Here is a 14,727-nt window from a genome sequence, read left to right on the forward strand (position 1 = left end):
TAAGGATCAAACAGAAGCGTGGTCAGTAAGCAAGCCAAAAGGTCGGTAACAAGTTGTTGCAGGTTGGGATCAGGCAGAAGCGTAGTCATGGAACAAGCCAAGGGTCGATAACGAGCAATAGCAAATATAAGCGGCAGCAGGGAAGACAGGAGCGAGATACAGGCTGGAGATGGCACAATATTCTGGCAAGGAGGAAGTGCAGAGACATGGCTTATATCAGGAAGTTCATGGGAGGAGCAAAGAGTTCAAGGTTCAGCTGAAATCAAGGTACAAGGCAGGGTTGTATAAAGCAGTGTTTCTCAACTCCAGTCCTCAAGGCACCCCAACAGGTCATGCTTTCAGGATTCCCCTTGGATGAAACAGCTGTGGTAATTACTAAGGCAGTGAAACTGATCAAATCACCTGTGCAAAATAATGGAGAGCCTGAAAACATGACCGACATGGGGCGTCTTGAGGACTGGAGTTGAGAAACACTGGTCTAAAGGATCTGACAAGGCACTGTCCAGCATCTCAGATAGCTCAGTGAGAAGATTCATTGCCAGACCCAGCTGAGGTCCCGGGTCCTGACAGAATATCTCTTATTTTAGGGTCTTGTTTTTCACGATGACCACACTATAGATAAGGTCTGGTAAAAACTGGTTCTGAAATTATGTCTTCAGACAAATGTCAGCATTACATTTGTGATGAACTTTGACCTCCCTCCCTCCTTCTCTGTAAGATAGCGGAGGAGTCCGGCGAGAAGACCCCCGAAGACGGAAGAAGACCCCCGGAGCTGTGCAATAAACTATTTTAACCCTTGTGTGTTGTGTTTTTTTATTTTTTTACTTTTTTTTCACAGGTGTGGGTAGGGGTACATTGTACCCCATACTCATTCAGATAGGGTGGGGGGCCGGGATCCGGGGGCCCCCTTATTAAAGGGGGCTCACTAATTCCGATAAGCCCCCCGCCCGCAGACCCCGACAACCAAGGGCCAGGGTTGTCGGGAAGAGGCCCTTGTCCTCATCAACATGGGGACAAGGTGCTTTGGGGTGGGGGGGCCGCGTGGCCCCCCTTCTCCAAGGCACGCCCCATGTTGAGAGCACGTGGCCTGGTACGGCTCAGGAGGGGGGGCGCTCGCTCGCTTTCCTGGCCGGCCGGGTAGCGCGCTCGGATAAGGGTCTGATATGGACCTAGGGGGGACCCCCACGCCGATTTTTCGGCGTAGGGATTCCCCTTTAATTCCATACCAGGTGACGGGGCCAGCGACGCCTCCTTCGCTGGAGCCTACACAGGGGCGGATTGTCCGGCGGACTTGAGTCCGCCGGACTTTTCCACCGGATTGTTTGATCATGTGTATGAGGCATTACACACAGTGGCTGCATTCGATGGGCACAGTGGCTGCATATGATGGGCGCAGTGGCTGCATTTGATGGCACAATGGCTGCATTTGCTGGGCACAGTGGCTGTAATTGATGGCACAGTGGCTGCATTTGCTGAGCACAGTGGGTGAATTTTCTGGGCACAGTGGCTGTAATTGATGGCACAGTGACTGCATTTGATGGGCAAAATGCTAAAAACCGCTAACGCTGAAAAACACCAAAAAAAACCTGCTATTGCAAAAATGATGTAAAACTCATTGCAAAGCTACTGGCATTTTTATAACGTTATTACAACATCCAGTGCGCATGAGGCCTTAGGCCGCGTACACACGGGCGGACTGTTCGCTCAACTTTGTCCGCTGAACAGTGTTTCAGCGGACAGTCCGCTCGTGTGTGGGCTTCAGCGGACAGTTTCAGCGGACAGTCTGACGAACAAAGTTTTTCGGAATTTCCGTAAAACTGTCCGCTGAAACTTGGTTTGAGCGGACAGTCCGCTCGTGTGTAGGCTTGTTCGTCAAACTAAGTCTCGCGCATGCTCAGAAAGAATTTACAGGGCGGACAGGGCGGAAGCGCTCGGTCTTGTAAAACTAGTGTTCGTATTGAAGCTAGCATATTCGTCATGCTGCTAATTTTGTGGTTTTTTAATATAGCCCGTTCTTTTCTTCTTCGTAATGCAAGAAAAGTGAAGTAGCTTTGCTGCTTATATTCACACAGAGTTATACCACATGTTTTTATTCATCCTCATCCTATGATTAATCTTCCAATTATAGAAAAAATATATTCAAAATTTTTAAAAAACAAAAAAAACCCCTATAAAAAAAAAAAAAATTATATATATATATATATATATATATATATATATATAGATATATATATATATGTCTATCTTAAAAAAAAAATATATAAAATAAAAACCCCCCAAATTTTATATATATATATATATATATATATATATATATATATATATATATATATAGATATATATATATATATTTCTTTAAAAATAAAAAATGGAATTTATCTATTACTATATATTTTTGGAACTACTATTGTCATATTTTTTATTGTTTTTTTTTTGTGGGGGGGAGGGGGGGGGGGGTTGAAACAAGATGGACTTGCATTTTTTTGGCCAAGCAGGACTATGCAAGTAGAGATAGATAGATAGATAGATAGATAGATAGCTACCCAAACCAGCATTTTAGCTTACACATGATTGCATGTTCAAAATCAGCAGAGCTTCCCCTCATTTCAAATGTTAAGCCTCAAATTTACAGCGACTGCACTTCCAAGTGCACTTGCAGTGCTTTAAAAATTGCACTTGAAGTTAGCATATTTACATGAACGTGTGTTTTGTAAATAACCCCCAGAGTCTTTTGACATGTATCTGCCTACTCACAAATAAACTTTGTTTTTTAAGCCAAAATTAAAAAAAAATATTAAAAAAAAAAAAAAAAAAACATACAAGATTTTTTTTGAAATAATAATTTTTTATTTTTCCTCAGAACAAAAATAAATCAAGAGGGAGGCAACACTGGAGACAATTTTGACGTTTGTGAAGCCTTTTGTCCCCCAGGCACACATCAAGTGAGTGGCCACCAAAATTCAGAACCTGTGTAACATGTAAATAGGGAGCACAACCAGGTCCTAGAATCCCAAAGACCAGGAACAGCAGCAGATGAGATCTATGTCCCCAGACTGTGGTACTACAACAGCCTGCGTCTTCTTTCAGAGCAGACTGAAGCCAGGCAGTCACTTGCGACTCTTCCGTCTAGCCTTCCCTCCACGCGTCGCTGGAGGCTGTGCCTCTGGTGGTGGAGTTGTGGCAGGAGGAGGAGGAGGAGGAGGAGGAGGAGCAGTAGGGTCTGCGTTGTAAAGCTTAGTGGTGGGTGTGAGCTCACCCTTCAGACCCCGTTGGATGGCATCAAAAAAGATTGCTTTACACAAGTTTCGCTGTGGTTTGTCCATTTCTTGTAGCTTACTAGCCAGATAAGTGGCATAGGCCTCCTCCGGATTGGGGGGTTTTGACAAAACTTGTGTGGCTTGGCGTATAAGCACCAAGGACTCCTCCTCTGTACGGCTCATCCTCCTGGGCCTTTTGCTGGCTAGGCGGAGGGGAGGGACCTGGCTTTCAGTCCGACTCCTGCTGGGCCCAGCTAGCTCTTGTGTGTGGCTGGTCTCCTCCTCCATACCACTGGTCCCGGCCTCCTCCTGGGTGAGCTCATCCTGTGTAAAAAAACAAAGAAATCAATAAATAAAATATGTCTATATTTTGAAATCATCAATCACTAACAATTTTACAGTTCTCACTTGCAAATACATTTGTCTTGAAATACAAAAGGCTATCATTTTGACACCATCATTTTTCCATCAGTTCACCAAGATTTGAGCCACATTTGTGTAAACTACTGTATCCTTCTATCTAATTTAATTTGTGATGAAATCCTAGATTTGGAAGCAATTCAAACATTGAACTTGACATCATTAATATTTGAGCAATCCAAACTTTAGAAAATAAAATATACCTGGCTCCAGCTGGGCGCATCAACTTCGTCCAGCAAGGAAGGGTCTGGATCTTCCAGGGATGGCTCACCTGAGGCGGAGGGAAGGGTGGAGGGACGGGTAGACGGAAGAGTCGAAAGTGACGGCCTGGCTTCTGACGTGTCATCCAGAAAACGCAGCCTGTCATAATACCACAGCTTAGGTACATAGACCTGACCTGCTGCTGCTCCTGATGTTTGGGACTCTAGGATTTTTCTGCGCTCCCGCCTATACCCGCTACGCAGGTTCTTAATTTTGGCGTTCACAAAGTCAGTGTCTGCCTGGGGGAGTCGGGTTTTCACAAACGTCAAAACTGTCTCCAGTGTCTTCTTCCGGGCATGACGGTTAGAATATTGTGGGTGTTTGCAATCCCAAAGACTCCTGTGCGACTCAATTAAATCAAGAAATGTGGTGAGGAAGGCCTCCTCCTTAAAGGGGTCTGGGGTATACTTTTGCATTTTCTGTTTATGTTGTTTTCTGAAAAAAAAAAATAAAAAAAAAATAAGTAAATAAATACTAAAAAAAAGAAAAAAAAAGTCAGACCAAATGCACACTATTTATATTGTGACAATGTAGGCGAGACACACACTACCACACACGCTACCCCCCCACACACACACTACCCCCCACACACAAACACTACCCCCCCCACACACACACACACTACCCCCCCACACACACAAACACTACCCCCCCCCCCACACACACACACACACTACACACACTACCCCCCATACACACACACACACACACACACACACACACACTACCCCCCATACACACACACACACACACACTACCCCCCCCACACACACACACACACTACCCCCCCACACACACAAACACTACCCCCCCACACACACACTACACACACTACCCCCCCATACACACACACACACACTACCCCCCCCACACACAAACACTACCCCCCCCACACACACTACCCCCCCACACACACACACAAATACTACCCCCCCCCCCCACACACACACTACCCCCCCCCCCACACACACACACACTACCCCCCATACACACACACACACACACTACCCCCCCCCCCCCCCCACACACACTACCCCCCCTATACACCCACCCCCACCCCCACACTACCACACAAAACACCAACCCCACTCAACCACCAACCCACATAAAAATCAATTAAACATCAATAAGATTAAATTTCAATATACACATTCCTAACGCAGGCTTAAAATTAAACTAAAATAAAACGATAACTATCTTACCGTCGCGTGTAGCACTCGCTGCTTCCGTTAGGACAAGCGTACGGCCTCGCGGTAACGCTTTATATACGGCGCATGCATTCAAGCTCCGCCTGCGTCGCCCGCCCCTGACGTTCCGTGTGACCGTATTTCCCCGCCCCTTTTACCCTCGTTCCGCTGTGGGTGATTGATAGGTGAAAATGGCGGATGCAAATTCAATGAGCAGCGTGAGCAGCGCGGAGGAAAGCCATGGACCCCATGCTTCCGGAGCAAGGAGGAGATATAAGGCCACCAATATGGCCTTCGAAGAGATGGTGGAGATGGTGGCTATATTAAGAAGGGAGGACTATGATGGGGAAAATGGCCCGTACCCCAAACCCAATGTCCGGAAAAGCGGCATCTTGGATAAGGTCGTCACAACGTTGCATAACAAATTTGGGGTAAGAAGAGGCAAGGACCAGCTCCGGAAACAATGGTCCGACATCAAGTCCAGGGAGCCGGAGCAATATCATCGCATCAAAAAGGCCCTGAAAAAAGTGAGTAAACTCCGCGTTTCTCGTGACTGTCGGACATAATCGTTCGTGTAGGTATTGTATGTGAATCTGGCGGATTTGATCGTAATCGTTCGTATAGGTATTGTATGTAAATCTGGCGGATTTGATTGTTCGTGTAGTTAATAGTTCATGTAATGAGCGCATATGCTTGTTCGTATATGTGGACGTAAATAGCATGAATTTGTATATGGTGTAAATTTATCTGGTGTTGGATTAGATTTTAATTATTTATTCATTTTTTTGTATTGTTCATGATAAACTGAATTGTCACACTCAGTTTATAGGGTATACATTTTTAATAAAGTTTCATTAATTTATTCAGTGCAATGTAGATAAGATAAGATAGAAAAGATATAAAGTATCACAGTTTGGTTAAAGGCTAGGTTCACATTGCTGCAATGTACGAGATCGAATGTGATTTGCACCGCACTGCAGTGCAAATCACATGTGATCTCTGTGTGATGCGATTTCAGCCATACATATAGTATGGCTGAATTCGCATCGCATCCGGCCCAAACTTGTACATGGCCCTTTTTTTAGTCCACAGCCGAATCGGATCACATGGGTGTTCACACCATGTGGTCCGATTCCTGTCCGAGTTTAAATATTGCACTGTGAAATGAGAACTAATTTGGAGGTGTCAATAAAACTTTACACTGATACTCCCAGCAGGTCACATAGGGCAGTGCGAACTGCGCATGCGATGCGTGAAACCACAGTAGATTTGCAGCGTTCGCACATCGCAGCAGTCTGAACACAGCCTAACTAAAAAAATGTAATTTTAATGATGTATTAAACTAGGAGCTTGTAATAACCAGCTAATAATTGTACACCACTTCAAACCAATGTTTCATATTCAAATTTCTGAACTCAAATATCACTATGCTTAAAAGTATCCTTTTTTTTTTTTTTTTCATTCTCATAGGGGAACAAAGACTCAGACAAGAGGCGGAGCAGCCCAGGACCCCCCGACCTCGCCAGCCTGATTGGGCAATTAGCCCCAGCCCTGCGTCGGTATTGGAGCTGCCCAGCCCAGTGTCCGAGAGGGAGCAGCCAAGCTCCGTATCCGAGCTGGATCAGCCGAGCCCAGGGCTAGATGTGGAGGAGGAAGAGCAGGTGGAGATACACACCCCACAAAGTGAGTGTCTGACAACCCAGCTTAAGGTAAACAATTAATGGTTGTATATTTTAACCAATTTTTTATCTACACGTGTTTTTAGGTGATGATCTGGTTGTGGTAGGACAAGCCGCGGAGCCATTTTCCACGGACAGTGCCCAGAGTCTGATTGGTGACATCATGGCCTGGAATGGCCAGATTGATCGGATGGAGAACCAAATTATCAACATCCAAAGAGAACTGGTCACTATGAGGCAGGGAATGAAGAACATGATCGATGTTTTAGGGAGAATCTAAGCCCCTTTTCTGTAAAACCCAATCGATCATGTTCTTCATTTCCTTGGAAAAACGTTTTTAATGTTTTTAGAACATTGTTTTTAGAGGCCAAATTTTGAAGATGCACACGGTGTGTCAACATGTGCTATGTGCCATCAGAGGATCGCAATGGACGCATTTGGTGTTTGCAAACCCTTCCTCATTCTAGTATGTGAGAGGAAGGGATTGCACACACCAAACACGTCCATTGATCACTCATGATGGTACATAGCACATGTTGACATTACCAATTTTTGGTGTGCATCTTCAAAATTTGGCTTTACCCCTTGTTTTCTGTAAATAGTTAAAAATATGCTTTTATTTTTATTTTTTGTGATAATTGTATTTTATATATAGATATATCTATATATTTCTATGTTTACAAAAAAAAAAAGAAAAAAAAAAAAAAAAAGAAAAATATCTAAAAAAGAGGCACTGGTTGGAATGTGCACTATTAAAGAATCAAAAAAAAAAAATGTGTGTGTGTGTGTGTCTACTTCTTTCAATACCAGTTTGGGAAGTCATTTTGTGTTTTCTGTCACAAAGGGCCTTATTTCCTATTGTCAAAAACCACTTTGCTATACAAATGCACTAGGACAGGAATATGCAATTAGTGGAAATCCAGCTGTTGCAGAACTACAAGTCCCATGAAGCATAGCAAGACTGACAGCCACAAGCATGAGACCCAGAGGCATGATTGACTTGTAGTTTTGCACCAGCTGGAGGTTGGCCAATTGCATATCCCTGAATTAGGACAATGTAGGAGACAAGCAACGTGAAAAGCAAACAAGAACCAAACTTAAAAATTTGAACAGACAAGACATATTTCAAAAAAAAATACATTTTTATTGCTCAGCTGGCATTGGAATAGCCCCCCTACCATTAAAATAGCTGACATAGCGGTCACGCACCTCACGTGCTGTTTGGGGGGCTAAGCCAGGAAGGGCATGATCCAGCCCTGTCAGTTCTGGAAATATGAGTCCGGCCTCAGGCCCAATAGGCTGCAGGTACTGGTTACCTGAAAATTTACGTAGAAAATTGTGCAGAATGCAGCAGCACAGAATCACATAGTTCAGTTTATATTCTGCAAGGTTGATCGCTGTCAGTAACAGACGGAACCGGCTGGCCATAATGCCAAAGGCACTCTCCACAACCCTTCTTGCTCTGGCCAGCCGGTAATTAAAAACCCTCCTCTCCGGGGTGAGGGTCCTTTGGGGGAAGGGTTTCATAAGATGTTCACTCAGACCGAACGCTTCATCAGCCAGAAACACAAACGGTAGACCCTCCACATTCTCGGCATCTGGTGGCAAGTCCAGGCCACCAGTGATAAGACGGCGGCAGAACTCGGTCTGCCTAAAGACTCCTCCGTCAGACATCCGGCCGTTCTTCCCCACATCCACATAAAGAAAGTCACATTGTGCCGACACCACCGCCATTAGCACCACACTATGGAACCCCTTATAATTCCAATAGTAGGACCCCGAATGGGGCGGGGGCACAATCCTCACATGTTTCCCGTCGATCGCCCCTCCGCAGTTGGGAAAGTCCCAACGGGCAGCGAATTGGGAAGCCACAGTCTGCCATTCCTGTGGCGTGGAAGGACACTGGGGAGTCAAACACAGGAAAAAAAAACAAAATTAGTCATTAAATAAAAACAATTCATAACAAATAAAACTCAAAAACATTTTGGAACAACAGTTAAACAGAAATATTGCAAATTTGTTTTCTGCAAAAAAAAAAATAGGCGGACCAATTCACAGATTAATCAGCCCTCTGATGGACCAGGGGACATAAGTTAGGTGGGTAAGTGGGGTGGGGGGACTAATTAATGAGTATCCAACACCTGCAAGCAATTTGATTGGGGTGGGGGGACTAATTAATGAGTATCCAACACCTGCAACCAATTTGAGTGGGTGGGGGGACTAATTAATGAGTATCCAACACCTGCAACCAATTTGAGTGGGGTGGGGGGACTAATTAATGAGTATCCAACACCTGCAACCAATTTGAGTGGGGGGACTAATTAATGAGTTGACAATCCATATCTATCTATCTATCTATCTATCTATCTATCTATCTATATCTATCTATCTATCTATATCTATCTATCTATCTACACACACACACACACACACACAGGGTGTATACAAAGAGTATACAAAGGGTGGGGGGGGGGGCAAGTAAAATAGTACAATGGAGCTGACAATATGAATTATAGAGAAAAACAGTCTCGGCTGTGGGTGTATATGGGGCCCAGGATTGAATGCTGAGGACATTAATGAAAGCAAATATGCACGTGGGACACAAAAAGGTAAAAAGCTCAAAAAAAATGACACAAAAAAAAAAATGCATGCATTCATATAAAGGGGACATTCACATCATATTCCTGTCATGGATATTAAAAGTCATGATGAAATGAATACAAACATACAATGCATACAACGCATTTAATGCAATATTAAAAGAACAAACTTACCTTCATATATTCCTTCTGCAGGACCCGAATAATGGCAGAACAGGTCTCTGGAATAATGATCCCCAGAGCCTGGGGGGAGATGCCTGTCGAGAACTTGAGGTCCTGAAGGCTTCTCCCTGTCGCCAAGTAGCGCAACGTGGCGACGAGCCTCTGCTCCGGAGTGATGGCTTGCCGCATGCAGGTATCCTGCCTGCTGATATAAGGGGTCAGCAAAGCCAGCAGACGGTGAAAAACGGGGTCCGTCATCCTGAGATAATTCCTGAAATCATCAGGATTATTCTCACGGATCTCACGGAGTAAAGGCATATGCGAGAATTGGTCACGCTGGCGCAACCAATTCTTTGTCCATGAACTCCTCCTCACCCTGTTCACAGACTGGGCTCGGGTCAAAGTATTAACCCCAACACCAAGCCCCAATATAGCACGAACTCGTTCCCGAGTACGTCCACTCTCCATGGCTTTGAAACGGTCGGCTGGACAAACAAGCTCAACTGAACGCACTGAAGAACAGCCAGACCTATGAAGAACAACCTGAAACCCAGAAACGAGCGGACCAGAAGTGCCTAATAACAGGTACAACTGATCCACGCATACCAAAAGACAGATACAAACCTCACAGGTAGACTGCGCCGCAGTGAACGGACAAATTAAGCTGAAGTCTGAAAAGCGCGAATCGTCTCTAACCAAACTTCTACTAACGCAAAGTCAGCAGAAGGAGCCCAAAGGGTGCTTTGCTGTGTCTTGGACTTCCTATTTCTAGTCCCGTCGTACGTGCCGTACGTCATCGCTCAAGCTTTCAGCGGACTGTCTGCTCATCGTGTGTGGTCAAGTCCGTTCATGCAAATTTTGAACGGACTGTTTGTCGGATTGTTTGATGAACTTAGTTGGGCGAACAGTCCGCCCGTGTGTACGCGGCCTAAGGAATGTATAACTAGGAAGGTTGGGGTTCTTACCGTATTGGTGGTTGAAGGTCAGATGGGCAGGGAAGAACCACAGGAGTTGTTCCATTGAAGGTTGCTGGGTACACATTCCAGAAGAAGCCAGTGAAGAGGGAAGTTTTTTTCCCACCTACAAGACGAGCTGTAGAGGGGAAACAAAACCAGCAGCACCTAGTGCATGATATCATACGATGACCACATAGAGATACAGAAGAAAATGTCCAAACCAACTCACCCTACATGTTCTCTCATTGGGTTACAAGATCCATGTGTTTCTCCACAATGTCAAGTTTAAGTTGATGACCACATCCGGAATACAAAAAAGTATAATGAGGACGCAGAGGGACTGGACAAACAGAGATCGAATGGCAAGAATTTTCTTAAAATACGAGGGTTCTTCAAAAATTTTCTACACTTTTTTTTAACTCTATTAAATATAAAAAAGTGCGAAAAATTTTTGAAGACCTTTTGTACATGTAGAACACTTTCACAGAAGTTAGTAATATAACACATTTTTTTTTATCAGCAGATTTAACTATATTTAGCATGTTTGTTATTTAGTTGCAATTCCTGTGTTAAAATGAAAAAGTTGGTGAGGTAATACTGGTCGCTGATGTACAGACAATCTTGTCCATTTAGTGCTATGGTGGCCCTGGTCCTTGATGCTGCTAAGGGAGTATGGAGTCTTCTGCATATTGGTCCTCCCTTTGATATAGGACTAGCCAAATTCAAAGAGCATGATTAGTTTTTTGCCATGAGGTGCCATGTTGAACTTCCAGTGGCCAGTATGAGAGAGTGAGAACGATGACACCAAATTTAACAGACCTGCTCCTCATTCATACCTGAGACCTTGTAACACTAATGACTCACATGACTCCGGGGAGGGAAAATGGCTAATTGGGCCCAGTTTTGACATTTTCTCTTAGGGGTGTACTCACTTTTGTTGCCAGCGGTTTAGACATTAATGGCTGTGTGTTGAGTTATTTTGAGGGGACAGGAAATTTACACTGTTATACAAGCTGTACACTCACTACTTTACATTGTAGACAAGTGTCATTTCTTCAGTGTTGTCACATGAAAAGATAGAAGAAAATATTTACAAAAATGTAAGGGGTTTACTCACTTTTGTGAGATACTGTATGTTTTTATAAACATTTTGTTTTAAAGTTTTTCTAATTGTGTTTTATTTCTTTTTTTAGTTTAATAAATCATTTAAGTTTGGTGTAATCGGTCTTGAAGTTTGTGTCCTCTTCCAGTGCTATGGGTTTTATTGCAGGTGGAACTCAGCTGCCAAACTTTAAATATTTGCTGCAGGGGCTGTCAGGGTGTAAGGGAAACCCGGGCAACAAGTGCACAGTGGTGCGCATGCATGGACATTCCAGAAGATGCACAAGAAAAGACATCTAGCGCGTCGGTGTGCGCATTGGTGCCAGTCCCCCTATTTAAACTTGCCAGTGACATGCACACCTTGATGAGTGGTCTTTTCAAGTAGTGTTTGCTTACCCGATCTGAACCAGTTTTCTGCATCCTGACCCGGCTTGTCTGACCCACCTCTTGACCTCAGCCTGCCTACTTGTGACCTCGGCTTGTGTTTGACTCCGCTTCCGCCTGATGTTCCTGTGCCTCATTGCCTGACTGTGTACCCAACCCAGCCTGTGTCTCGTCTGTGCCTCTGCCTCATGTCTCGGTACCTACTATGCCCGGCTGTTGATGAACCCTTGGCTTACCTTCTGGTTACGCTTCCAGCTGGTGATTATTCAGTTCTGGCCCAGTGCTCTCAAGTCACCTGGTCCCTGCCAAAGTACAGCCAGAGTCATCTGCTACATAGGCCCTCGTGCCACTCTGTGTCCTCCACTCCCGGTCATTACTACTAGGGGTGTTGGACAGGAGGTGCAAGAGAAGGCCCCTCTATAGCTCGATCTCCACCAGGTACGTGACACAGTGAAATAAGAAGAGGACACTGTGGCCAATACCCAGCATGGCCACATCTTGCGCATTGGTGCACGCGTGTGCCAGTGCACAGGGCGCAATAGATTCTGGCACCCATTGGCCTTTAAAAGGACAGCAGCCATACTCACTGGTTGCTGGACGTTTGTCAGCCCCTCAATGTTCCTGTGGTTATTGGATTTCCTGTTTCTGACTCAGCTCGCCTTTGACCAGTCTTGTCTCTATTCCTGACCCCTGGCTTGTTCTACTGACTGCTGCCTGATCACCTGTATATGACCCCAGCTTGTTCCTGCTTCTGTTCCTGACTGATCTCCTGTGCATGACTACTTGCCTGGCTCCTGACCCTGTTTCCTGCCTTGCCCTGCTGTCAAGTATTACCTGCCACTTCTGAGTGACTCCTGCCCTGCAGTTAATCATGCTGTCATCTGGTGAACATCATCTCAGCTCTTCAGGCTACCACAGCTGGCAACCCATGCTTCTTTTGGTGCAGAATCTCCTGTTATCACCTTCAGGGGTACTTTGCACTCAGCTGCAAGGGGAGCCCCCTCAGCACTCCCGCCTCCGACCAGGAATGTGACACCTGCTTTGTGTCTCCAAGTTGTGCCCTATTCCAGTGTCCAGGCACTATTTAGGTGTCCCACAATGTTTCCAAAGCTGCACCTCCGTGTTCATATGTAATGTTTTCAGCAGGGTAACTCCTGTGTTGTTCCTTAAAGTATGTGGTCTATTCTGGTGCTCTAGCAGCCAACAATAGTTTTGGTTATCTTCTCCTAATACACTGCAATTTTTTTCCCTATTTATCATGAACAAGGATGAGCTCAGGCATGTTCGCAACCACACGTGCAGAGCCTGCCAGGAAGTCGGCACTGCACAGTGCTAATCACAGGCAGTGAGACATTTCCCGATCTCTGCAGCCACGGATTGGGACAATGTCTCACTGCCTGTGATTAGTGCTGTGCAGCTGTCTAATAAAGTACTTTAAAAATCTGTGTTGTGTTTTTTTTGTTAACACTTTTTTCCCCAGGTGAATGGGTAGGGGTACATTGTACCCCATACTCATTCGCATAGGGTAGGGGGCCCCCTTATTAAAGGGGGCTCCAGGATTCTGATAAGCCCACCACCCGCAGACCCCCGACAACATGGGGATAAGGTGCTTTGGGGTGGAGCACCCCCCCATGTTGAGGGCAAGCGGCCTGGTACGGTTCAGGAGGGGGAGGGGGGCGCTTGCTCGTCCCCACCCCCTTTCCTGACCGGCCGGGCAGCGTGCTCAGATAAGGGTCTGCTATGGACTTTGAGGGGACCCCCACGCTGTTTTTTCGGCGTAGGGGTTTCCCTTTAAATCCATTCCAGGTGACGGGGCTCGTGAGGTGTCAATCTCGCCGATGGAGGCGGCGACATTCGCTTCCTTCACTAGTCTATAGAGTAAAAAAAAAGTCACAATTAGTTACTTTGCTGAGTAACTAATTACTTTTACAATGTAGTAACTGAGTTACTAACGCAATTACTTTTTGGGAGAAGTCATTTGTAACTTAACTAATTACTTTTTTAAAGTAAGATGACCAACACTGATGACCAGGCAATTTGTTTGCAATACTGCACTGCGTTACTTTAACCACTTGCCGCCCGCCCTATAGACAATTGACGGTGGCAAAGTGGTTTCATAATCCTGATCGGACGTCATATGACGTGATCAGGATTATGAGCCGATGTGCGCCCCCGGGGGCGTGCATCGTGGCGATTGTTGTTGCGGGGTGTCAGTCTGACACCCGGCAACTACAATCTCGGTAAAGAGTCTCCGACGGAGACTCTTTACCACGTGATCAGCCGTGTCCAATCACGGCTGATCACAGTGTAAATAGGAAGAGCCGGTGATCGGCTTTTCCTCACTCGCGTCTGTCAGACGCGAGTAGAGGAGAGCCGATCGGCTGCTCCTCTGACAGGGGGGGTCTGTGCTGATTGATCAGCACAGCCCCCCGAGGATGCCCACACTGGACCACCAGGGACGCCACCAGACCACCAGGGAAAGGTAATCCTCCCTAGACCATCAGGGATGCCAGTCAGCACAATGGATGCCAATCAGTGCCCATAATGGATGCCAATCAGTGCCCACAATGGGCATCACTGATTGGCATGCATTATTGTTTGGCACTGATTGGCATCCATTAGTACAGTATAACACCAATGCTGCCTATGAGTGCCCACCTGTGCCGCCTATGAGTGCCCACCTGTGCCGCCTATGAGTGCCCACTCATGCCCATCTGTGC

Source organism: Lithobates pipiens, unplaced genomic scaffold (genome assembly GCF_037356315.1).
Source record: "Lithobates pipiens isolate NorthernLeopardFrog02 unplaced genomic scaffold, aLitPip1_a1.2 Scaffold_25, whole genome shotgun sequence".
NCBI lineage: Eukaryota > Metazoa > Chordata > Amphibia > Anura > Ranidae > Lithobates > Lithobates pipiens.